The sequence below is a fragment of the Spermophilus citellus genome, assembly GCF_964194105.1.
Source record: "Spermophilus citellus genome assembly, chromosome: 16".
NCBI lineage: Eukaryota > Metazoa > Chordata > Mammalia > Rodentia > Sciuridae > Spermophilus > Spermophilus citellus.
The window spans coordinates 39,849,521-39,874,475 of NC_138196.1; the positions used below are offsets into that span (position 1 = coordinate 39,849,521).

The following is a 24,955-nucleotide window of genomic DNA, read 5'->3' on the forward strand; positions in this document are numbered from 1 at the left end:
TAATAGGTCCTTAGCCACTGAGTCACATCCCCATCCCTTTTTATATTTTATTTTGAGACAGGGTCTCACTAAGTTGTTTAGGACCTCATTAAATTACTGAGTCTGGCTTTGAACACACGATCCTCCTGCCTCAGCCTCTTGAGTTGCTGATTACAGGTGTGTACCACCATGTCCGGCTAAAATGTAGATATCTCATGCAGGTTTTTTTTATTTTTGCTAAGTGATTGTGTGTGTGATGTTTACAATGATGGCTTTAAGTTTTACCTAAAATACTTCTATCTCATCTTTGATCATGTTGATAGAAGTATTCCACAGAGGGTGATCTGAACTTCTGATTCTGAAACACTTTGGTGCCAAGCTAAAAACATCAGTTCTCAGTATTTCCTCTTTATGATCTAATTCAAGTTTCTAGTATTTTCCTCACCCTGAAAGACACAAAAGACACTTAAACATATTCATCATTAATGGTGGGTTTTAGCAATTAAAATCACTACAGTATGATTGATACTAATGTGGTTATAAAAATCCTTCTGTCAATTGCCAAAAATTCCAAGTCTACCACTTAGACAATTTTTATTTCCCACCAATACAGACGTATTGTCCATGCCATGCAACTGAGAAGCAGTAACATTATCCCAGTGTTCCTCCTTTCCTAACTACTATGTCAGTGTGGGGGTCTCATTCCTAGGTGTGGGGGATCAGAGGAGAGTCTATGAGAAATCTTTCTCCAGTTTTTAGAGGGAATACTTGCAATTTTTCTTCATTTAGAATGATGCTGGCCTTAGGTTTAGCATGTATAGCTTTCACAGTGTTGAGGTATGTTCCTACTAACCCTAATTTTTCTAGACGTTTGAGCATAAATTGATGTTAAATTTTGGCAAATACTTTTTCTGTATCTATTGAGATAATAATATGATTCTTATATTTAAGTCTATTGATGTGATGAGTTAAATTTATTGATTTCTGTATATTGAACCAAACTTGCATCCCTGGAATGAACCCAGCTTGATCATGGTGTACTAAGTTTTAAATATATTTTTGTATGCAATTTGCTAGTATTTATTAAGAATTTTAGCATCTATGTGCATCAGAGATATTGGTCTCAAGGTTTCTTTCCTTGATATGTCTGGTTTTGTATCAGGGTGATACAAATTTTCTGAAAGGGCAAGTAGTAAATCCTAGAGCTCCCAAATGGCACTTTGTGGATTTATCTTGAGGCTAGTCTGGCATGTTATGTTGCTGTTTCTGGAAAGATTATTGATAAGACAGATTGTATTATGGAAGCTACTTTTATTTCCTTTTCATTTTTCCAAGTAGGAAAATATTGCTCTCAACAAGGGCTCTTCTACTAATCCTTCCTAGTAAGCATTCTATTTCATATGCATATAAGAAATAGATATTTCCTATTTCACCTATATATATGTATAGATAAACTCAATTTGGGTGGAAAGCATACTTTGAAGAAAATCAGTTTATTTAATATTTAGCAAGGCAAGGTGATGCTGGTGTGTCACCAAGGGATGTGAATAAATAGGATTATGTTTCCTTTTGAAAACAGTAGAGCACTGAACAAGAAATACTTCCTAGAAGCTGCACTCTTCCATTTAAAGAAAATCCAATTTTTCTGGCTAATTGTAAATTAGGAGCTTATAGCCCAATTTCCCTCCTTCTATTCAATGTGGGATAGTCATACAGCTATAAGGAATTTACTTATCATAAAATTTTACTTACCATAAAATCTTCTCCTATAAATCCCCAAGGATCTACAAGAGCATTATGTTTCATCCTCTTTCCTCCCAGAGTTTTTCCTTCAAATTCTCCTGGGACTAGGAGAGCCCTGAGCAATCATCCAGCCCCCACACTGTAGAACTCTTCATCCTAGACTCTTGAATTTCAGAACACAGAGGAAGTTTAGGGAGAACAGAAATCAAACACCTACATTTGGCAGCTGACAAAGTGAAGTAGGTAGATGAAAACGTTTATCCACATCACACAGTGATCAAGAGCCAGAGTTCCACCTCATGAGAGAGCACTCTCAACTTCATGTCACCAGCCTCCATTTCTATCAATGTCGTTGACTAAATGCCCTGACCACTGGAAAGTGTACACAGAAATAAGCCAAGTTCTCCATGGTCACGTTCGGCTTCATATCTTCTGAGTTCCCAAGCAGAGATAGCAAAGGGCTGGTTGTCTTCTTCAAAGGAACAGAAGATTCTTTTTTATCATAGAATTTCAGAGAAGAGAGATCAAGAGGCCATTTTATCTACCCCTTACAACTGGACATTACCAAACAGAGAATAAGACATCTCTTCCTTGACTAAAGATTTCCAATAAAGACAAGAAATGCCCTAGTAAGTTAGGGCATCTGAGTGTTCAGGCTCATTTACTGATAAGCATGAGCAAAATGAAATCGCCCTATAAATCTAAGTAATGCTGTGTAGAATCATGGGTGTGTGAGGCTGGTATCAATTTTACACAAATTCTAGCTGCTAAAGACCTACTAAATTTGCTTTTGTGCTTTTACTAAAAATATCTTTGAAATACCCAGAGCTTTCTAAGATTTTGTAAGATACAATCTTTCCCTTTTCCACATAGCCTCTTATCTATTAGTAATGAAAGCTGACAATCACAGTATTTAAGGAAAAGATAAAAAAATGCAAAGAGGGACAAGGAAGGCATCCTGATAAGGATCTGTAGAGGAAAGGAGGGCTTTGGGCATTAAAGTCTACAGTAAAGTGAAATGTATACCATGGCTATTCACTGGGTTCACTTATTTTTCCCTTGATGGATTTAAATACTTATTGTTTATTTTTTTTCCAGATGTCCCTAAATTTGATGCTGGCTTGAACTTGCCATCTTTCTCTCTCAGTCTCTTATGTCTTTTGGTATTATAGTTGTGCATGGCCATGTCCCACCCACTCTCTTTATTATCATAGCAAAGTGAAAGGAAAACTTCCACGTGTTACCCTGGAGTTATCACTCAGCTACCCACTACACCATCCTCATTCACCCTTTTAATTCTGTGTGTGCTTCTCTCAGATAAAGTCTTTGCTATTAGCTACTGACACAATGGTGCCATTTGATTTTCATTTGTGACTTACTGCTCCTGAATTGAGCCACAGTTGACAAAATTAAAGCCATGAATTTTTTCCCTACTTAGACATTTGTGACTTCCATAAAGGACACTGGAATGTATAAGATGTAGGTTTCATGAATAATCCACATCAATAGAACTGCATGAAATCATTTGGAAACTTAAATTTAGATTTAATTGGTATTTTAGAGTTGATCCTCAGTGAATAGGAAACATTAAAAATAAACTCAAAACACCAAGCATTTTGGCATCATTCACTGTAGCATCACAATTCCCTTTATTCGAAAACAAACATTTTGCAATCAATAATTCTTCCTTTAAATTCAAGCATCAAAAAGAAAGTAGTCTCTTGATTGTTTAAGAAGGAAATGCACTTGCCCCCTGGTTAGCAGATTAGCAGTGTAAACAGCCCAGGGAGCTTTCCCAGTGGCTGTCCTTTTAAGAGGCCCAGCTTCCACTTTCCCATTCCCTCCAGGCAACAGGGGCCAATATCTTTGCCCATTAACAGCAGTTTTCCATATTGAGAAAGACATTATTGACCACAGTGGGATAGCTCAGGTCTTTTCCCTCACTTTCCCCACAGGAGTGAATTCAGTAGAATCTTTCAGTCAAGTCACTGACCATCTGACTCCTTAGATATTCTCAGCAGTACTCTTAGCAATCTGGAAATCTCTCCCTTAAAATTTCCTCTCTCTCTCTTTCCTCTTTCATACATAGTCAATGTTGAAATTCAACATTAGCTTTGAAGTGGAAGAAGTAAGAAATAGGTAGAAAGGAAACATAAAGGAAGGACTAGGGGATGTTAGAGGGATGAGGCGTTCCAGGAAACTGAGGCAGCATACAGATACTCCCCACCACCACTCTTCAAACCCTGATTCTTGAGATCAAGTCAGACTTTAGACGTTGCTCAGAGTTAACAGGCATGGTTTATTGAAGGGATAGTAAAAGGGAGAGAATTGGGTCCTCTCTGGAAAGAGAGGGACAGCATGCCTCTCTCCTACACTCCAGATTATTGGGGATCCCATTAAAACTCACCTCTGTTTATGCCTCTGAATTTTTTTCTATCACATAAGCCAAGGATCCCACTGGTCCTCAGTGGAGTTTTACCTTCTCCCCAGGGAACTCCTCTGGACCCTTCTTCAGAAACACCTCTTCTCCCATGACAGCTTCAGACTAGTAAAAGAATAATCACTGTACAGGATTCAAAAAGTACAGAACCTATTCACAGAAAGCATTCACACATCCAAAACAAATGTGTCACTAATAATGAATAATGATAGCCATGTCTCTGAAGGAAGAACATGAAAATGCAGCATGGAAGTAAAAGTAAACCCCAGCCACACATGTCCTCAAGGAAATAAGCAAAAATCTTTGGTTGTTTTTGAATATTAGATGCTATTATTTTACTTGTTTTAAAATGTCACTTTATTATTATTTGAAAACATATATATATATATATATATATATATATATATATATATATATATAGCACCATATGCTCAAGTTTATTGTACAGCCACAAGTTACACAGGGGAAACTAAGCAGAACACTGTATCAGCTTTCACTAACTCACACCAATTTAGCCAATGAAAGATTTGAGGAGAAAACTCATTTTATGTCCCAACTCATGTGGGTGGTCACAAGAGAAGCTAAATAAAGATAATTACTTCCTGTGTTACTTAGGTAGCAAATTATTTTGATATATACAGCTTCTAAGTTACCTTAAGATATTTCCAAGTGTTTCAAAGCTGGTGAGGAAGACTTTATATTCATCCTGAAATAAATCATAGAATGGAGTGTTTAACTTCTTTGTACATCCACAGCAGAGACATTCTTTCACACTAACAGAAATACTATTAATCTTTGCTCTTTAGGCTTACTAAATTAATGATTGAAAAGTCAAGGCTCTTCGTCGCAGATTAAAATGCACACACACAGACAGCAGTGACAAAGATGAAGCACTTTTTTGCAAGCTGCTGCCAGCTTATATAGGAAAATGAAAGTCAGTTATCCTAAAACAGGAACCCCCTGGGACCAATCATAGTAATTGTTAGGTCATCATCTGAGGTGCATGGGATTCATGAGGGTCATGAGCTGTTCACAAGTCCAGATGGGTGAGCCAACTGAAAAATTTTTTAAACAATCTGTTATCCACTCATTGGCAATTTGCCTGCCACCATGTTACATTCATGGACCCATTATTAGAAAAACCCAGGGAATCCTCAGGGAAACTCCCAACAATGATGAATTTGATATTAGCTAGGTTTGGTTACATTGTTGTATTGCACTTGATAATAATGACAATGAAGATCAAAGTTTCAATAACTTTTTCAAGAAGTTCATTGAGATAGAGTTCATAAAAGGAAAAAAATTGAGTGAAAGCAAATACTAACACCAGCTGAAGAGTGAATTTCTATTCAAATTGTATTTTTATGAATGACAGCTCTTAGATAGAAAAACAGATGAGGGAAAAGTTGCTATAGACCAACTTAGTGACTGCTTGGTGGTAGGCAACACTTGGCCCTAGGGTAAAAATATTTTTTTTTCTTAAAAGAATTTAAAATTAGTGGTAATAAAATACTTATTGCATATGATTGAGATCTTTCAAGCTACTAATAAATTCTACCCCCAAACCCATTAATTTTAAAACTCACTAAAGCTAAATATAAGGTTTTGTCCATGTTCTAACTTGCATCTAAATGTGCTTCTACTTTGCAAATATATTCTCCAGTTCTGGTCATCACTTGTGCTTATATAACACAAGATATGGCAAGATAAATTTCCATTATTTTTTAAATACAGAAAAATAGACAATTATATTAAGGAAATATTTATCATTGCTTAATGAGAACAGCAGTTAAAAAAACTATTAAAGTCTCTATTTCTAGAGTACAACATGATGTAATTGAACAAAATAGGGATAATTAAAAGTCATCCCTAGGTCTTGAGGAACTGTGAATAAATCACACATTCTACCAGAAGATTCACCACCCTGCAGGCATACAAACCTACAACTTGCTGTGTATGCTGCTTTTATTAAAAAAGTAATTTCTGTTAAAAAACAAACAAACAAAAAAAACTCAAGAAAGTTTTAAAAGGTTTTCAATAAATTGAATACCTTATGAAAATACCTTTATGCAGTAATTCTGATAACTGAGACTGGTTTTACACATTATCTTGCTTAAACTGAGGTACCACCCATGGGAGTAGCATCATGCTACTGCTAAAAGTAAACTTGGGAGCTACCTGAAGAGTATTGATCCCATGCATTTCTCATGGGATGGGAATGGGAATTCAGGTTCCTGTCTGTAATGAAAATGATCTTGACCCTTTATTGCAACAATTTTAGAAATATAAGAAAAAAACATATTGGAGGAAAATAAATTCATAACTAAAGACTCCACTCTATCTAAGAACATACTATTAATAAGGTAATAGTCTTTCAATTAAAATGCTTTCTTTAAGTGAACTATAAATAATATCCAGATGAAAACAAAGTGCTTTGGAAATGATTTCCAACTCCATATGACTTTAACCATCATGATATTGAGCTGAAATTAAACTATTACACACACTAAAAGATATTTGTGAATACAGAATTCATTTTTATATAGGTTGGCTTAAAGGATTTCTTGTAGAACTTAAAAAAGTAAAGTAATAAATATATATTACTTAATACTTTTAATAAATATATATGGATTAAATATAAGGAAAAATTAATCACATGTACCCAATTTTCATGTTAAAATATTGTACCATTATCATTACAGGAAAATTTTCTCCCCAGAGCTGGGGACTGAACTCAAGGCCTCATGCATGCTAAGCACATGCTCAATCACTCAGCTAAACCTAAACACCCAGTTTCCAGGAAAGAATTCTGGTGGTATCATAAATTTTTTTAAAAAGTTCAACTATGTAATAGATATTCAAATCCAAATTCAGGTAATTGCAAAGCTTTCAGTGGCTTTAAAAGTAAACTGTAGTGTAGTGTGTATTAAATAAATACCTGTATAAAAAATGTGGATGCTAAGGTCCAAATTTAGATTTCTTTAAAAAAACAATGAACAGTAAAACCTCAAATACTAAATCAGAAATGGTAATTGTAATAGATACTATTTTATATAAAGTAGGAACTGAGGCCCTACCTGTCTTATGTACAATGATTAAAAACCATCATGTGAAATTTCATTATTTAAATATCCAAAACAGGGCAATGTATGTGTATTACGTGTTTGAATTTATTTATAAAGAGAAGACCGACAAATATTGCTCTCAATTTTGTGGTTAGACGGAAGTCACTGGGTACATTCAGCAGAAGTCTTAGAATTTTATTCCTCATGAAGGGAATTTAAATCTGTAATCAAGTTTGTAATCCTAACAATCCAGGATGTAGTATAACTTAAAAATCACAGATAAGTTTCTGAGTTTCACTCACCATTTTCATGCAGTTGAAGCTGTTCTCTTTCTTGTTCTTCTTGAGGTGGTTGAACATGTTTTAAAAAGTCCATCCTGTACATTATAAAACCCAAAACAGCCAGCAACACAATCCTGCCAGAACTGCTAAAATGATCACCCACACAGTCATAGGCATGGGGCTGAATGCTCCAGGTGACATTAGTGGTAACTAATGTGGAATTGAAGATATCCTCAATTGCAAGGATTTTGTAAGGAAATTCTATGACATTAAATGAAGCAGATGACTTCAGAGAATATGAATGATTCTGGTATTTCTTATTTACAAAAGTCTTAGTCCATAGTAAAGACAGGATTGAACTCGTGCCTCTGTCTAGTTGCCTAACTTAAGACAATCCTCAGGCACTGAGCAATTCCACAATCCAAAGTGTGAACATCTCTTTCACTGAAGGCAAGATCTTGCTTTGTGATGAGATTGTTCTGGTCACCTTGCCCAGCAATTGTATCATTCTTCTTAGTTGTTTGTAAGGATGAGATCTTGATTCTTAAAGGGTTGATCTCCATATCTGAAGTACAATTCATTGGCCCATCAATGTCATAATGAAGGATGTACAACAAAGTGTTGTTGTTATGTTTATAAGGCCACTGAAGATTTAGCATGGCTTTGCTGAATGAACTTGAACCACTGTTTCTCAGCTCCTAAATGTGCTGAACAACTGGTCTAACATCTTGTCTTCAGTCTTGGGTTTCTCCATGTGCTCCCAATTTGGAATAGGAAGAAAGACATGATCAGGACTTGAGACTCTTCTTATCTCAACAGCAGCTATAACAGCAAGGTCAACTCTGTAAGATACAACTGGGCTTACTTTATCAAAAAGATTAGAACTTTGAATTTGTAAATAAAATTTCACAATCTCTGTGATTGCTGGTGTGCACTTAATCAAAGACCAGCTAAGAGTTGAGTTCCAGCCTTCATTGGGTTTCCTAGGTCACATAGCACTTGGTGGGTTTGGCTTTCTGTCTTAAATGCACAAGAAAGTCTTGCTAATGCTTCACTGTTCCAGACAACCCTGATGAAATCAGCCTGTGGTGGCATGGAAATGCTGAGCTCAGCTTCATAGCCACCTTCTCCTTGATTCTGAGTTTAACAATCAATGTGAGAGGGTTGTCATCTCCAATATAGATCTTCTTTTGATCACTATGTACAGAAACTTCCAGTTTGGGTTTACAGACATTGGCTTCACCACAGTCAAGTACAAAATGAGCCTGTCCACTGATGTTGGCAGGGGTGAACTGGTTAAGGATGGGTCACAAGCCTGTGGCATCAGCAGCTGTTCTATAATCCAACTGATGCGCCATAAAAATAGTAATTGGAGTAAATTTGTCTCTAAATTCAGATTCATCTGCAGATATGCTATCAGCTCTTTCACACTGCATCTGCACCCTCTAGAAATTGTCATGTTCTTGGAGTGACCTGGGAACCTGCTATGGAGAAACAGTGCTTGCTGAATTGATCCTTTTTGCTTGAGTATATACAAAAGAAGCTCCATATGGAAGTTAAGTTTCCTTGGAAATGCTCCTTTGCCATCTGCCTTTAAGCAAAACCTGACATTAAAAAAGGAAACTTTGAGAGTTGTCCCAGGCAATGAGCAGGTTTTATTGTCTTGATTTTAAATGCTAGGGTATACTTGAAGGCCAGCATTTATGGTGATAACAGGTCTGGTCCTGTATAAGACAGCTCTACACAAAAAGCTCTTACAATGAAGTCTGGATATGCATTCTTGTCTCTGTGGCTTCCTTCATGGAATAGCCAAAGCTTGGCGGCATCCTCTGTGCAGCCCACTGCCCTTCAAGGATGAGATGGCACCGTGTTCAAGCCTGTTGATTTTCTATTGAAGATATAAACAATTCCTTTTTTATCTTCACCCCCATTTGGAGCAGTGATTGCAATATCATTGACGCCATCCTGGTCCAGATCTCCCAAAGGAGCTATGGCACTACCAAACTGTGCCAAGACCTCAAACCCATTCAGCTTTGTAGTATGGAATTCTCCTGAAGCTTTCTGAAGAGACACAGAGACCTACCCCACCATTTGGAGTTTGCCATCACAGCCTCAAAAAACATATGCATAATCATCCCCATTAACGCCAGTGGCAGCTACAGAAAATCCGAAATATGCAGCCATCTGCTCACCAGTAAAATTGTGCAAGAAAGACATGTTTTTCCCATCACAAAAATAAACCACTCCCAGAGTCCTTGCTGCTTTTGGAACTCCTGAAACAAAAACATTTATGCCATTACAATTGAAATCTCCGACAGCCACTGAGTAACCCAACTAACTGTCATCAAAAATTGCTTGTGGAGTCTGAGTGGCTAACTGATTATTATACTTGATGCTATGAACATTGGGGTCATATTTAGATAAGATTTCTGCCACTTGATCCAAAATGAGCTGACATTGTTAATAAAAACTACCAGGGCCACCAAGAAATACTCTTGTCAGCTTTAGTAAAATCAATGCTGAATCCTCCTTGAAAAAAATCCCTGTCCATCAGCATCAATATTTTTTGACTTGCATGGAGCATACTCAACAGTCTTAAGTCCATCTTGAAGAAAGAAAATTCCAACAGGCTCTCTCTCCTGTTTCAGCTCAGTCCTCCAGTGGTACAAGGGAGCACAGGCCAAAAATTTATCCTGTTTTGACCTCACAGATGCTCCAAACCACTGGCGGGATTTAAACTCTTATGGATCATCCTTGGCATAATCTCTATTGCCTGTTGCATCAAATTCAGTTGGTTGGCACTGGTGGCTAGAAGACCAGTCACATTTGAGGAGTTGCCTTCCTTCTACAACCCCGAGCTGGGTAGTGTTTGCTTAGGGAGCTTCCACCAGAAAAAAACATCCTGGAAGAAGGTGCTGGGCATGAAGAAATTCAGCGCTTAAGCCAAGTAACTTCCTTCTGGGCCAAGAGTACTCTGCAGAACTGTTCACATCTACAGAGACAGAAGCAGGAGGAGGCAGGGGCCAATGTGCACCGCCGCTGCACCTGAGAATCCATGGCCAAGTGCGCCCAGGATGCCAAGCCTGGAGCGGCTGCCCCTCCCGGGACACAGGGTGCCAGGGGCCCGCCGCTTGTGCGCGCCCAAACTTGTGGGCTCTCTTCCCAGCTAGCCTGGGACAGCGCTGGGAGAGGCAGGAGGGCTGTTTCCTAGAGGCTGCCCTGGAAGGGAGGCGCAGGGTGCATGAGGTGGGGACAGCAGCGCGGGTGCCCCTCGCCTCTTCTGAGCTCGTTTCAATGCAACATCACGGGCTGGGGACTCTGAAATATATTTTAAAATATAACTTTTCATAAGTTTAATATGATCCTAGATTTGCAGATTCACTGACACTTAAGAGGGAAGATAAAGTAAATTCATGAATTTTAACCTGCTTCTCTACAGCTTTCTCACTTGTCAGTCATTAGTGGATGAAAGCCTTCTCTGAACACATTCTGACAACAAATCTTTTTTTTTTTTTTTGACTGGTCGCGTGTCTTTTAGAGTCAAACCTTGCACAACTTTTATTCATTCTCACTTACAAACACTAATATCCCGTCCATACTTTCTCTGTAATTCATTGGTTTTACTATGGCTTCAAGAATTGTTGCATCTTTTCTTTTCCTTTTCCTTTTTTTTGGGCAGTCTATATGGAGATCTGAAAAGAACATGTTAAGACATGATTTTATGCAATAGCTATCAAATATGTAAACTTCAGTATTCCAAGAGCTTGTGCACAACAAGGAAAGAAATTCAAGAAATATTTAATGAAATTAATGTATCGGCATTTCCCTCCTGGTCTTCTGTGTCCTGTGCTCATTAAAATGGAGAATATGGACTGTAGAGGCCATTGGTCTGCTTTAGGGTGATGTTTCTTGCATTTTCATGATCTAAAAGTAGAACTAAAGCATCTCAGCAATTTCAAGCTGGCACAAGTACATTGCTTTCAACCTGAAATGCATAATTAAACAGAAAGCTAGTTGTTGACAGCTAAACTTACTGTTCAATAAAGGCCCCACTGCAGTTCTAATGAATGCTGAAAAGTAGGGTGTCACAGTGATTTTTTTTTTTAACAGAGAAGCTATATCCACGCAATTGACAAAGGCTCATTTTCAAAGCTGATGAAAGCTTAAGGGTAATAACAATTATCTCTGTTGTCAAGTACTTGTATCCAAGAGGGTATTTATAATCCTATGGAAATTCTATAATTTACTAAACCACTAAGCAGGTCCATGCTATTCGCCCTCCCCAGCCCCACAGGAAGCATCTTATCTAAACAGAGAATTGGAGTCAATGATGTAAATTAAGTAGTTCTCATAAGGAAGACAGGAGAAAAATGCTATAAAAGCATGCTTCCCAATTTCCAACAGAAATACCCAATAATTGGATAGGATAGCAAATTTCACAGCACAAATTAATCTCCTGGTTACAGAATGAGAAAGATACCCAAGCAGGATTATTGGCTTACAGTTAAGATGGGCTATTATGTCTACTCTTGCTAACAGCAATTTCACAAGAAAAATTAAATAAATATGGGATACATTATGGATCAAAGCCAAGGAATGCCTTAAATATAGATTTCTTCAGGAATGTGCATGAATATTACCACATCTTTAAATGGTAATTTTAAGAGACTGTCTTCAAAATACATGGATGACTCATGATGTAATAATTGCCCTCTTTCCAGCACCTTCTACAAATTAGAATTCTTGGGAGATCCCATGTCCTAATCTGCCTCCCAATTACAAGAAGCTTTTTTTTTTTTTTTTTTTTTTTTCTTTCTGGTACTGGGAATTAAACCCCAGGGGCACTTAACTACTGAACCACATCCCCAGCCCTTTTAAAAATATTTTATTTAGAGACAGGGTATCACAAGTTGCTTAGGGTCTAAGTTGCTGAGGCTGGCTTTGAACTCCTGATCCTTTTTTCTCAGCCTCCAGAGCCACTGGTATTACAGGCTTGGCTCAAGAAGATGAAGTTCACCTTTTCACATTTGTAGTGCAGTGCTTACTCTGTCAAGTCTATGGTTGATCTGGACATGTTTCTTTTTTAGAAAAGTTAGAACAAGAAGAATGAAGTTATTCTTCAAATGACTTTGATGAAATTCAGTTTTTATACTTGAGTTAATAACTCTTTTATTTCTTCATTGTCTTCCTTCCCTCCTTTTCTCCTTTCTTCCTTCTTTCCTCCTTTCCTTTTTTCCTTCTGTGGTTAATCCATGAAACACTCCAGCTATGTCATTCTGATTGTACTAACAACTTGAAATCAAGTTTAAATTTCCATAAATTTGCCTTATTCCTTGAAAATAATTAGCATGAGTTTTATTTATTTAAAAATTTTAATCTTTATTTAACTTATTTATTTATATGTGGTGCTGAGGATCAAACCCAGGGCCTCGCTCATGCTAGGCGAGTGCTCTACCACTGAGCCACAACCCCAGCCCCTAGCATGAGTTTTAAAAATCTGTTTGCCAGATCTTTATAAACTTAATAAAATTGACAAGATCATTTTAGATCATTTTATATAATGTGCATACATAGCATTACTGTATGCTATTCACACATCCATTCTCTTTCTGTAACACCAAGTTTCTAGATGTTTCCCACTCATGAAAAAAAGCAGTTCATACTGAATTCATCTAATGTCAGTCCCTTTACAAAGTATGCACAAACACAAATATATACATGCACACACACAGAAGTTCTAGTTTTTAAATTCCACATTCCTTAAAAATTCATACATGTAAGACAAAGATTATGCTAAATATAATCTTTCTCTAGAGCATTTCCCCTTTGATAGGCAATGGAAAAGTAACAGAAAATATCACTCTTCTTGGAGCTGTAGGCTTCCTTAGACTTTCTAATTCTTCATGAATGCACAGTTATTTTTCTAAGGTGCTAGAATGTCCCCCGTGCAAACTTAACAGATAAGCGGATACTGAAATAGAGCTATAAATGTCTTACAGCTTTTCAATAATGGCAGCTGAGAGCTAGAAAGGATGACAACACAGGGTCTGTGGTGAGGGCTGAGTGCAGATGCTAGTAAGCTGGGGGCTAGCAGAGTGGAATGTCTCTCCAGACTGGCTGATAAAATCAGCATGGTGAAGCTACAGGAAAGCCATAGCCCTCTGCTATCCTAAGCCATGTGTGTGGTGCTGAGGACTTGACCATGAGGACAGCTGGCATGCTTCTATATTTGCACCCAAGCCTAAAATTTAACCATCATCAGCACATCATGTTAGTTTCAAGCCAAAGCATTTTGTGGGACCCTTCTCAGAATGATATAGCCTTCCAACTTACCACCTGGGATTTAAATAGTGTCCATAATCCCCGCATCCATGTCACATGCTGACTGCATGTGCATAAAACAGGAATAAGACAATCCTCCCTGTGTTTTGTTCTCTCAATTTCTTTCCCATTGACTTGTTATTTTGTGAGGACAGCAAAGAGTAGACTGAGGATTAGGGTAAGTGAGTTCTAGGCCCAGTTCTGCCTCTTCTTAACTGTGTGATCTTAGTAAGTCACTTGCTACTTTCCTGTGGACAGTTTCCTTATCTGTGACATTAGACATTTAATTAAATGTGAGATACTTCTTCAAATTTCAGATTTTTCTTCTTTATTGGTAGTTTTCTCTTTTGTACCTGTGTCCATTTCTCCATTTTTATTTTATGAATTTTTAATCCTTCACCTCCGACCTTCAAAAGTTCCCTGTCCTGGGGAAATATGACCCCTCTATACTTGGAGCCTCTGTAGCTCCCAGCACATTGCATTTGGATCACTCTTCCTGTATAGTCAATTTCTTTCAACAAAAACTTTTTGTATCTTATTTATAATATGTTCCCAAGTTCTTGGCACTTAGCCATGCATTCAATGAATATCTTTGGAATACCTGACCTTCCTAGCCTTCTCTTGGAGAGCCCCTTTAGGCAAAGGCAGAGGTCAAGAGGAGTCTAAGTTTGTTTCAGGCTCACTCTGTTCACAAGGAGCCAGGCTAGTGTTCAGACTTAGACATCTGAGTTAGGAGTGTTCACAGGTGATTGTAATGACTAACCAGTTTGCATTTATTCACTTACAAATGTGGGCATTCACACACTATTATGTCAAGATCCAAGAAATATATTCCAAAGATAATAAAGTCCAAAATATGTTATCTCATAACAATTGAATAGTTTTCTATTACACTAGACTGTATATTTGGTCATGGAACAAGCCATATTTTCTTCAGCCCTCTATGGCTCCTTCTTTATCTCCTTCCTCTGCCCCAGTTCCTAATGAAGTTTGAGGAATCAAACCTGGTTCAATACATTTTTACCAAAAGTTAGTTTGAAGTTGAACAACATCAGATCCAATCTCCTTAAAAGTCATTTTTATTCTGTGTAGTTCTCTTTATATAAAAACATGCAGGTGCCCATTTTAGCCTATCTCACCTCATCAATATGCTCTTTTAGAGTGTGGATGTCTTCTTTGCATACTTCACAGATTCACACCCAAAGCCCAATTTAGAAGCACTAAGTGGAGAGACTCACTGCTTTATTTTTTCACATTTCTCTTCTGAAGCCCCAGGAATGTTGGCACTTAAGACACCCTTTTTACACAAGGAACACAATAAAGCAGTCCAATAGCCTGAATCTGGGTAAAACAGGATGGCTTTGGGAAGAAGTGGAGTAAGAAGTTACATGGCCCAGCTGAAGAAACTAAAACTACAATGACAGCTTTTACTTAACAAGCCACTGCACATTGAAGCATGCCTCCACACTCATAAAAGTGTGAGCTCCTACCCAAGGCCTATATTTTGAGGTGGCTCTAATATATTTAAAATTCATGAGCTTGATCAAGTTTTAGCATACAAATTATTTCTTGGACATTACCAACTCATTCTGCTATGCTGAAAGATTTGACATTGGAACAAATTTTAACAGCAGTATTAAATTAAAAATATTAATATAAGGAATAATTCATAGTCTTAGAATCATAAAGGAAAACATTTTCTTGATGACTAATCTACAACTACCCAAGAATGAAAGAAAACATTATATGCTTGAAATCAGAGTTAATGATTACATTTAAGCATCATTTTGATATTATCATGAATACATCAATTTAAGAAAGGCCTGTAAAATTATGCTTTTTCATAGTCATTTATATCTTTGAGACCCCGAGTCAAGAATACAAGTACTTGCTGGGTGCAGTGACGCACACCTATAATCCTAGCAACTAGGGAGGCTGAGGCTGAAGAATAACAAATTCAAGGCCAGCCTCAGCAAATTAATGAGGCCCTAAGCAACTCAGTGAGACTGTGTCTCAAAATAAAAAAATAAAAAGGGCTCGGATGGGCTCAGTGATTAAGCACCCCTGGGTTCAACCCCCAATACAAAAAAAAAAAAAAAAAAAAAAAAGAATATAAGTTACTTTTCTCAGAGGGAAAAGATTTTCCTGAAATGGTCATATTGGTACATTTTTTTTTTTTGGTGTTGGAACTTTTTAAAAAATTTTTTTTATTTGTTTTAATTAGTTACATATGACAGTACAATGACCTTGACATATCATACATTTGAATCAGATGGGATATAATTTCTCATTTTTCTATTACATTTCTTATATTTAGTTGAAAGTCTATTTGTTGTCTCAAATACCACCCCAACATATTTTGCTAAAAGGATATATTTTGAATTTTTTTCAAACAAGAAAAATACATGCAGATTTGGGTTTCAGAAACACGCACTGGGAGAGTTTCTGCCCTGCTTTATAGTAAAAAAATAATGGATTTTTAGGCCCTTTGTCCAGAAAAAAATTTCATGCTTGAAAATGGTTGAAATAAAGCTGCTGGTCAGAAATAAATTTGAACCCCAATGGTTTCTGAATTTACAAATCTTTAGAAACATTCACACAAAACATCACACCTGTGCTTCCGTTTATCAAGAGAGTGTATATAGTCACCCAAACTCTTACCACATAAATCCCACCTACTCTTCATTCTGCTGAAAACAGTTGCAGATGCTGGTGTATCACAAGGTTAGAGAGTAAAAGGAATAAGAGAAATAGGGTGCTCAAGTTTGGGGAAATAATTACTATAGAAGTCTTCTTGCTCAAAATACAGTGGAAATTACGCATTCCAGTACTAAAGGATACACTATTATCAGTCTGAAAGGCGGAAGAAGTAGTGAGGGTATAGTCATGTGTATATGGTCATCTTGCTTCTGCTTTGCTTTCAATCTCATAACTGCCTATTTATTAATGGTGTTATTCCATATGGCCCATGACCATGCCACTGAAAATGGAGTTTCATGAACTACTTAAAAAATAGTGTGCTGGGTGCAAAGGCACAAGCCTGTAATCCAGTGGCTTGAGAGGCTGAGGCAGGAGGATCACAAGTACAAAGACAGCCTCAGCAACTTAGAGAGGCCCTAAGCAACTTAGCAAGACCCTGTCTCAAAATAAAACAAAAAAGGGGCCAGGGATGTTGTCCAGTGGTTAAGCACCCTAGATTAAATCACTGGTAAATAATAATAACATAATTATAAAATTTTAAAAATAGTGTGGTGAATTAAAGCAACCATGAACTTAGAGTGGGAGGAGGAAAGGGGAGGGCAAAGGAAAGAAAGAACAGAGAGAAAAAAAGGAGGTAACCTCTGGAAGCAAATATCAGAGAATGCCTAATATATAAAACCTTTCTAATTTAACTTCCCAATAATCATGGGGCAAAGGGTAGAACAGGTCCTTCTTCTCACTAAAGCTTTATGCAAATAAAAATATTAGAGATGATTTGTTATGTTTTTATAGTATTCCTATGAGATGCATGATATAATGAAAAACTCAGACCATCAGAATATTAAATTATCTTGACTTAGAAAATACCAGCAAAACATTTCAATTTGAATTGTTATTGGTCAAGATAGATTGAAGCCAACATCCAGTACTGGTAATCACACTGAAAGTAATCTTACTTGTTTTATATTAAAAACTTTCTACATGGGAACTATCAAGAGGCCCATATAGTCAACCTAGAGTTAATGTATGTATTACAGAAAGGAAGAAAATTTTGCAGATGTTTACTTGCAAATACAGATATGAGAAAATAATGTGAGATCTTCCTACTATACGAATATTGTCATCATCATAATTCCACATGGCATTTTAATACATGTCTTCTCACCCTTTGAACTCACTCACATATCACTGTGGATGTATGACAATAATGATAACACATTGTACACCAGTTGCTAATTGCCAAAGCATTTTCACTTATCTTATGATGCTCATCATGGCACTTTGAGAACTATTTTCATCATTTTTCAGAAAAGTACATAGGATTTTAAGAACACATAACTAAATTACTCCTGATCATAAAGCTAGTAAATGGGATTCAAACGAGATTTTCAATCCCAGAAATGTGCCCTTTCTATGATTTTGTAATACATGCAAACTTGATAAATTATTTTGAAATTTTGTTGTTGTTTTGCAAATGGATTTGTTTCAGGGATCAAACTGAAGTTATTTGGCTTTACGACTTTTGAAAATGAATAACCAGGCCAGATATTATCATATAAAAAATTTTAAAATAATTATTACCTATGGTCCCGAACATCTCTTCAAAAGAGCATTTTATTAAGAGTTTTGAATAATAATAGTTCTCATTGGACTCCAAACACTTCAAAAGTAAAAGATTTATATTATAATAATGATTGACATAATACTTTGCCTACAGTAGACAATAAATACTATCAAAAAATTTTAAAGGATGCATTTTCACATATAAGCAATCGTAAGGTTTCCTAAAAAGTATGCATTCTCATCATAAAATTACATACAGAAATTAGGGATGTAAATTCATACAGATTCTCCTAAAATAGCTTTGTGAAGTTATGTGTATATATTTTGGTCTATCCATTTCAATTTAAATATTTAGCTTAAATAACTAAACTAAGATGTAGACCAAGATTTTTCTACTTTCCCCCAAATTTTTGACATTAATTATTTATCAATTAATAGAAATAGAATATAAATAAATAGAAAATCAATATCAAAACAAAAAGAAGTATTAGGATGCTTATTAAATAAATATACTGTAGTTTTTACAATGGAATATTATTCAGATAGCAAGATTTTATTTCAAAAAGCTTTACTTTTGTGTTCAAGACTTTTTATACAGACCTACCCAGAAAAAGGAAGATCAAAATGAAAACTGAATATACTAAAATGTAAAAGATGACAATTTCTTGTTGGTAAAACTACTTAAAATTTTCTTCTTATCTTTAAAAAAATATTTTTAAAGAAACACTTAGGATATTTTAAAATCAGTATATTTTCTTGAAGAACGTGGTATTAGAAACTTTATCACTGAGCTACATCCTCAACTCTATTTATTATTTTTATTTTGAGACAGGGTCTTGTTAAGTTGCCAAGGCTGGCCTCAAACTTGTGGTCCTCCTGCCTCTGCCTCCAGAGTCACTGGGATTACATATGTGTGCCACCATGTCCTGCTAATATCACTATCTTAAAAAATGGTCAAAATTAATTTAGTTTTTACCATATATCAGGCATAGATATAACTTTTTTACACATATTATCTAATTTAGTTTTTATAAAAACCATTTAAAATTAAAAGTAAAAAAAATGTAAATAAACCTGTTTAAGGCCATGCACTTGACAAAATAGAAGATCAGAGAGGCTAACATCTTTAAATATTTAAAGCACTATTATTTTATTTTCTGACACAGATTTGTCAACTGCTAGATATTTGAGTTGAATTAGAATGTGCATTTGAACTTGAGGAAAGAAGTTGACTGACGTTATCAACCTAAATGTATTCAAGAAGCAGCTACATAACCTAGATTTTAACACAATGAAACTTCTTGCATGGAGATATAATTCTACTTAATGCACATACATATTTGATATCTCTATCTAAAATCTATAAAAAATTCAGACAGGATCATGTTTATCTAGAGATTTCTTTGTGGAGGAGGGTATGGGGAATGAGAGAACATGTTGTGAATATCCAGGTTGTTCTTAATTATGAAAAATGATTATTATTTTCAGACAGCTCAGATGAGATTTCCACATATTTTTCACTAATTTCAAAAATATTTAATTATGTACTAAAAAAAAACACTGTCCTGAGGCACAGTGGCACATGTCTGTAATTCCAGTGGTTTGGGAGGCTGAGGCAGGAAGATCACAAGTTCAAAACCAGCCTCAGCAACTTAGAAAGGCCCTCGTTAATTTAGGGTGAGTGTAAGCAACTTTGTGAGACCCTGTCTCCAATTAAAAAAAAAAATCAATAAATGGGCTATAAATGTGGTTCAATGGTTAAGCACCCCTCAGGGGATTTAATTCCTGGTGTCAAAAGAGAGGAAAAAACAAGTTTTAATTAGTTTTAGAAAGTAACTGTGGGCAATAACCAGATAGAATGGGGATTTAAGCCCAGGCTTGTCTGGTTCCAAAAGTCTTTAACCCATATGTTATATACCAATGGTATCTCTGGGTGGCTGGAATATCTGCCACAGAGGGCATCCACTAGGGAAGTGCTGAACACTGACTACAAGGGCTATCATTTGTGAATATCTACTGTTGACTCTTAGTCTATGTCAACATTGGGCAAGCAGCCCATTTAAGATGAACATATCAGAACCACTAATAGACTGATTGAAAAAAATATAGATATATTGATATAGATACATATATAAAGAAGAATTTACTTGATAAAGACCATCCAGAAAAAAATGTCTGTAGCTAGTAACTTAATGATAAAAGACTAAATACTTCCTCCCAAAGATTGCATCAAAATTTAAAATAAAAAAACTATAAGGCTTTTAGGAAAAAACATAGGAGAAAATATCTGGTACCTAGGACAAGGCAAAGACTTCTGCAATTTGGTAACTAAAGCAAGAATATAATCTGATAAACTGAACTTCATCAAAATTAATACCTACAAAAACAAAAACAAAAAACAAATAAAACCTTGTGCTGAAAATAAAAACAAGAGTAACAGCATGGGGGAAAATATTTGGTAACCACATTTCTGACAAAGGAATAGTAACTAAATATATAAAGAACTCAAACTCAGCAGACAAAGATAGGGGTAGGAATACAATCAGAAATAGACAAAACACATGAACAGATATTTCAACAAAGAGGATTCACAAATGACAAATAAGCACACAAAAACATGTTCAACAAGATTAATAAACATAGGAAAAGACTCAACACCATTAGCTATGAAGTGAATTTTCATAGTGGTTTTATAGTTTGCATATTTTTTACCCAAAATGCTTAGAACATAGTATCCAAAGTTGCTTTGGTAGTGTACTGGGTTTCAGGTTTTGAAATGTTTGCATGTATATATATTGAGATATATAGGGACAGGACTAAAGCCTAACTATGAAACTCATTTACATTTCATGTATACCTTATATACATAGACTGAAGCCCAAAAGTGCAAAAAACCCAGATGTCCTTCAACAGATGGATAGTTAAATGAACTAAAGAATATTCACACCATTAACTACTACTGAATACTTAAACGAACCAATGTTGATAAATGCCACAATTTGGAGAGATTTTGAGGTAATTATACAAGTAAAAAAGTTAAACCCAAAAGGTCAAACAATATATGATTCCATTTTCATAACATTCTTGAAATAAAATTAAAGAAATGGAAAATGGATGATTGTTAGGGTGAAATTCAAAGGAGAGAATGGAACAGGAGGAAGTGCGTTTGGCTATAAAGAGCAAGAAAGTTATTCTTATGATGTTATAAGTGTTCTATACTTGACTTATCAATGCTAATACCTGCTTGTGATGGTACATCACAGATTTATAAGAAGCTATCATTGGAAAAAACTAGAAAAGATATATAGAATATCTCTGTATTATTTCTTACTAGTACATGTGATCCTACAATTATCTCAAAATAAGTTTAATTGAAAAAGTATTTGTTGCATATATATCATATTTATACTTGCCCAAAATTTTCTTCAGTGTATACATACTGAAAAAGTATTTCATTAATTTCAATTTATATATTTCTACAGTCTAGGGAAAAAATGCTGATCACCAGAGACATCAAAAAGTAAATGGATTTCCCTCAGGAAAAAAAAAAAGAGTATTCTCTATAAAATTGTTAAAATAGAGTATATTTAAGGGAGCTACTTCATTGACCACAGATATAATGAGGCAATCTACAAGACAACATGCAGGAATTAAAGATAACGTATCAATTTTAGTGACTGTATACATAACTATGCAATAAATATTTTATATGCCCATAATAAAGAAATATTAGCCTATCAAAGTCATTTTCTAGAATATACTAGAATGCACACTGCTACATTTCACAATGATGAACAATTCTTTAATTCTCTTATACGTATTACTCATAAAATACAATTCTAAACCTGAGTTAGTAGTTTTAAGAATTTTAAATGTGTAAATTACCTGCAAACAGAACACTGCCGCTGAGGCTGTAGAGCAGTGAACATAACAATCATAGAATAGTTTCGAGGTGGTGCCTTTATAAATTTTCGGAATTTATCACCATTCATTCGGAAGATTGAACGCCTAGAACTCCATTCCATCAGCTGTTCTACTTTTTCAGCCAAAAGATTCTGTAATTAAACACAGGAATTTAAATTTACACAGGGTTACAATTCTTCAGTTTAGAATATAAACAGATTACACTGAGAATATCTTTTATCATAAATTACTTTCTGTTCAGAGTCCTTCTCTTGGTGAATATATTGTTAACTGACCAGATTGCATAAAATATTTCATTTTACTTTTCCTAATGACTTCAAAAGACTATTTAAAAAAGATACTAAAAGTAAAACAATTCAATTTCTGCTTCCATAAAGATGCCATAGATATACATTTTCCTAATTCCCTACTAAACAGAGCTAAAAATTCTGTTAATTATGTATAAAACAAACATAAGAAGATTGTGAAAGGTAGAGAGAAGGCAGCTTGGCCTGAAGAATGAGGAGTTTCTTAGGTTCTTTTGGTCTCATAATTCCCAGACCAGATGTTAGAGAAGTCAACAATACTAAAATGTGAATGGATACAGACCAAAACACACACACACACACACACACACACACACACACACACAAATCCTCACGTAAAGCTTGCTCTGCTCTCTCTACCCAAAGACAAGGAAAAGAGCAGCCTAGAAAGATAAAAATAATAACTCCTGTAATCCAGCCAAACACCACAAAAAATAAATTAATAACAATTGTGGTCTCTTTACCACCCTCACTAGCAAAATCTAAAAGGGAAGCCTCCATTTGACTATAAATTTTTCTTCAAAATATTTGCATACAATTGCATAGGAAAAATCTCAATAAACACAAAGCTAAAACTGCACAAAATACAGTACTGATTATATATGGTCAAAAATAAGAAAAATTAATCTACTGTGATAAAAGTCAGAATACTGAATAACATGGTCCTGGCAGAGAGGCTGGGAGTAATATAATTCTGTAGGTTGGGGTACTAATCACATCCTGTTCAGATGGGGTCAAAGGGAGGAGATAGCACTCTAGCTTCTATGGAGAAGGCTCTTGTCTTTTGATCATTCATTTTACCTGAGAAAGTCTAAGAAAGAATTCTACAGTATTGTATCTGTATAAGAAAAATTCCCTACCCTTGCAAAACCATGCAAATTCTAGTGATCAGGAGAAATGCTTAAATTGCACTGTTTAAGCATGCTCTACTACCGAATTCAGGAAAATGCAATCTCTTTCTCTTCCCCTCTCAGTGAGGATGGTTCCTTCATGAATCATTTAGAAACTGGGCATGAATATAAGGAAAGAAAAGAAAAGACAGACATCTTAGTGCTATGTACCCACCCAAGCAAAGGAAAAAGACAAATCAAAAGGAATAGGAGGGCAAAGAGGAGGAAAAATAATCTGGCCAAAGAGCAGAGTACTCAAATTAGTAATTTTGTAGAAATGGAACATTCAGATAAGCATACAATGGCATACTAACTGCATGAAAAAGAAAAATTATGGCTAATTACTAGGGTGATTATTAAGTTTTTTAAATGACATACTTTTTTAAAGGCAAGGAGAGAAATTGATCCTAAAGTCAAAAGAAACTAATTACTTAGATTTAGTTATATTTAACTGTCAAAGAGTGTTAATTCTGCCTGTGAACATACTATATTTTCAAAGTAAAATAATCCTCTTAATAAAGTAAAATAAAGGTTATTTTAGAAGACATTGTTCTTTCTCATTAATATACCCCAAAATGAGAACTACATAAAAGAATTTTTACTAACTGTTCTTAGTTTTATATCTGAGGAAAAATGCAAGGGTAATTCCCATATTAAGGATAATTTACAGAAAACAGGTATATATTCAATAGGATTTGCTATTAAAAATATAAGTATTATATCACTGTTCTTTACTATAATTCAGCAAGCCAATATCATTAGGTAACTTCATATTTTAGTTTTTTTTTTTTTTTTTTTTTTGGTACCAGGGAGTAAACCCTGGAGCACTTAACTACTGAGCCCCATCCCCAGCCCAAATTTCATATTTTAAATATATAGGAATTGTGACCACTGATGCAAAGACAGACTCTCCAGACTAGAAATTGAGCAGGGTCATCCATTAATAGAGGGAGAGGGAACTGATGTTAAGAAATAATCTAGTTCTGTAAAGGTAAAATTTCTAAGCTGTTTCTAAGCCGCAAAGCCTGAGTTAAAGTGTAAAAGACCGGGCATTGTAAAGTTTCCAAGCTGCAGGGCCTTAGTTAAAAAGTGAAGGACTAGGTATTGTTAAAATTCCTCTGCTACCCCCAGAACCTGTAATCCCTGTAGCTGTTAGGACAATATTGGAACTGCCCAGTAAATATTTCTACTGACTCCCTGGTTGTCTAATAACCTGGGATTCTGTGTAGTTTGTCACGTAGTTATTTAGGCCCTAAAACCAATCAGATTGAATGTGTACCCCGCTTAGGAGTGACCAATCACCCCTGCCCAGCCTGTTCCCGCCAATGAATGTACTAATCATGTCTCAGAGTTGTTGTTCAATTTTCCCGCGCCTCATGATGATTTGCACTGATGTATGCAAAGCCCCCCGCCCTCCCCAAAAAGTGTACTTAAGCTCTGCTTGACCTCTGCTCTGGGCTCTGGGCCGCTCTCCCTTCCGGAGTGAGCCTTGGGCCTCAGCACACTGAATTAGGATCCAATAAACTCCCTCCTGCCTGTTGCATGAAGCCAGTCTCTTGTGGTCTCTTCCTCCGACGCTTCGCCGGACCCTTACAGTTCCTAAACTATTTTAGTATAGTTTTCTCATTAAACATACTCACACATACATCACTCTGAACTCCCATAATAATCTAACACACTCACACCATTCCGAATTCCTACAATAATCTACACATACCACTCTGAATTCCTACAATAATATGTT

The 24,955-nt window shown here is 35.7% G+C and overlaps 1 pseudogene across 1 annotated transcript in view; it reads right to left on the bottom strand.

Moving 5' to 3' along the window:
* Positions 1 to 7,500: 7,500 nt before the first annotated feature.
* The window catches only part of LOC308635305 (integrin alpha-V-like), a 77,437-nt pseudogene continuing 59,982 nt past the window's right edge, over positions 7,501 to 24,955 (bottom strand). Inside the window, exons 2-3 of the transcript in view lie at positions 10,070 to 10,380; positions 7,501 to 9,959 (exon numbers count right to left, since the gene is read on the bottom strand). The product of the transcript in view is annotated as an integrin alpha-V-like (transcript). The remainder of the gene's footprint in view (positions 9,960 to 10,069; positions 10,381 to 24,955) is intronic.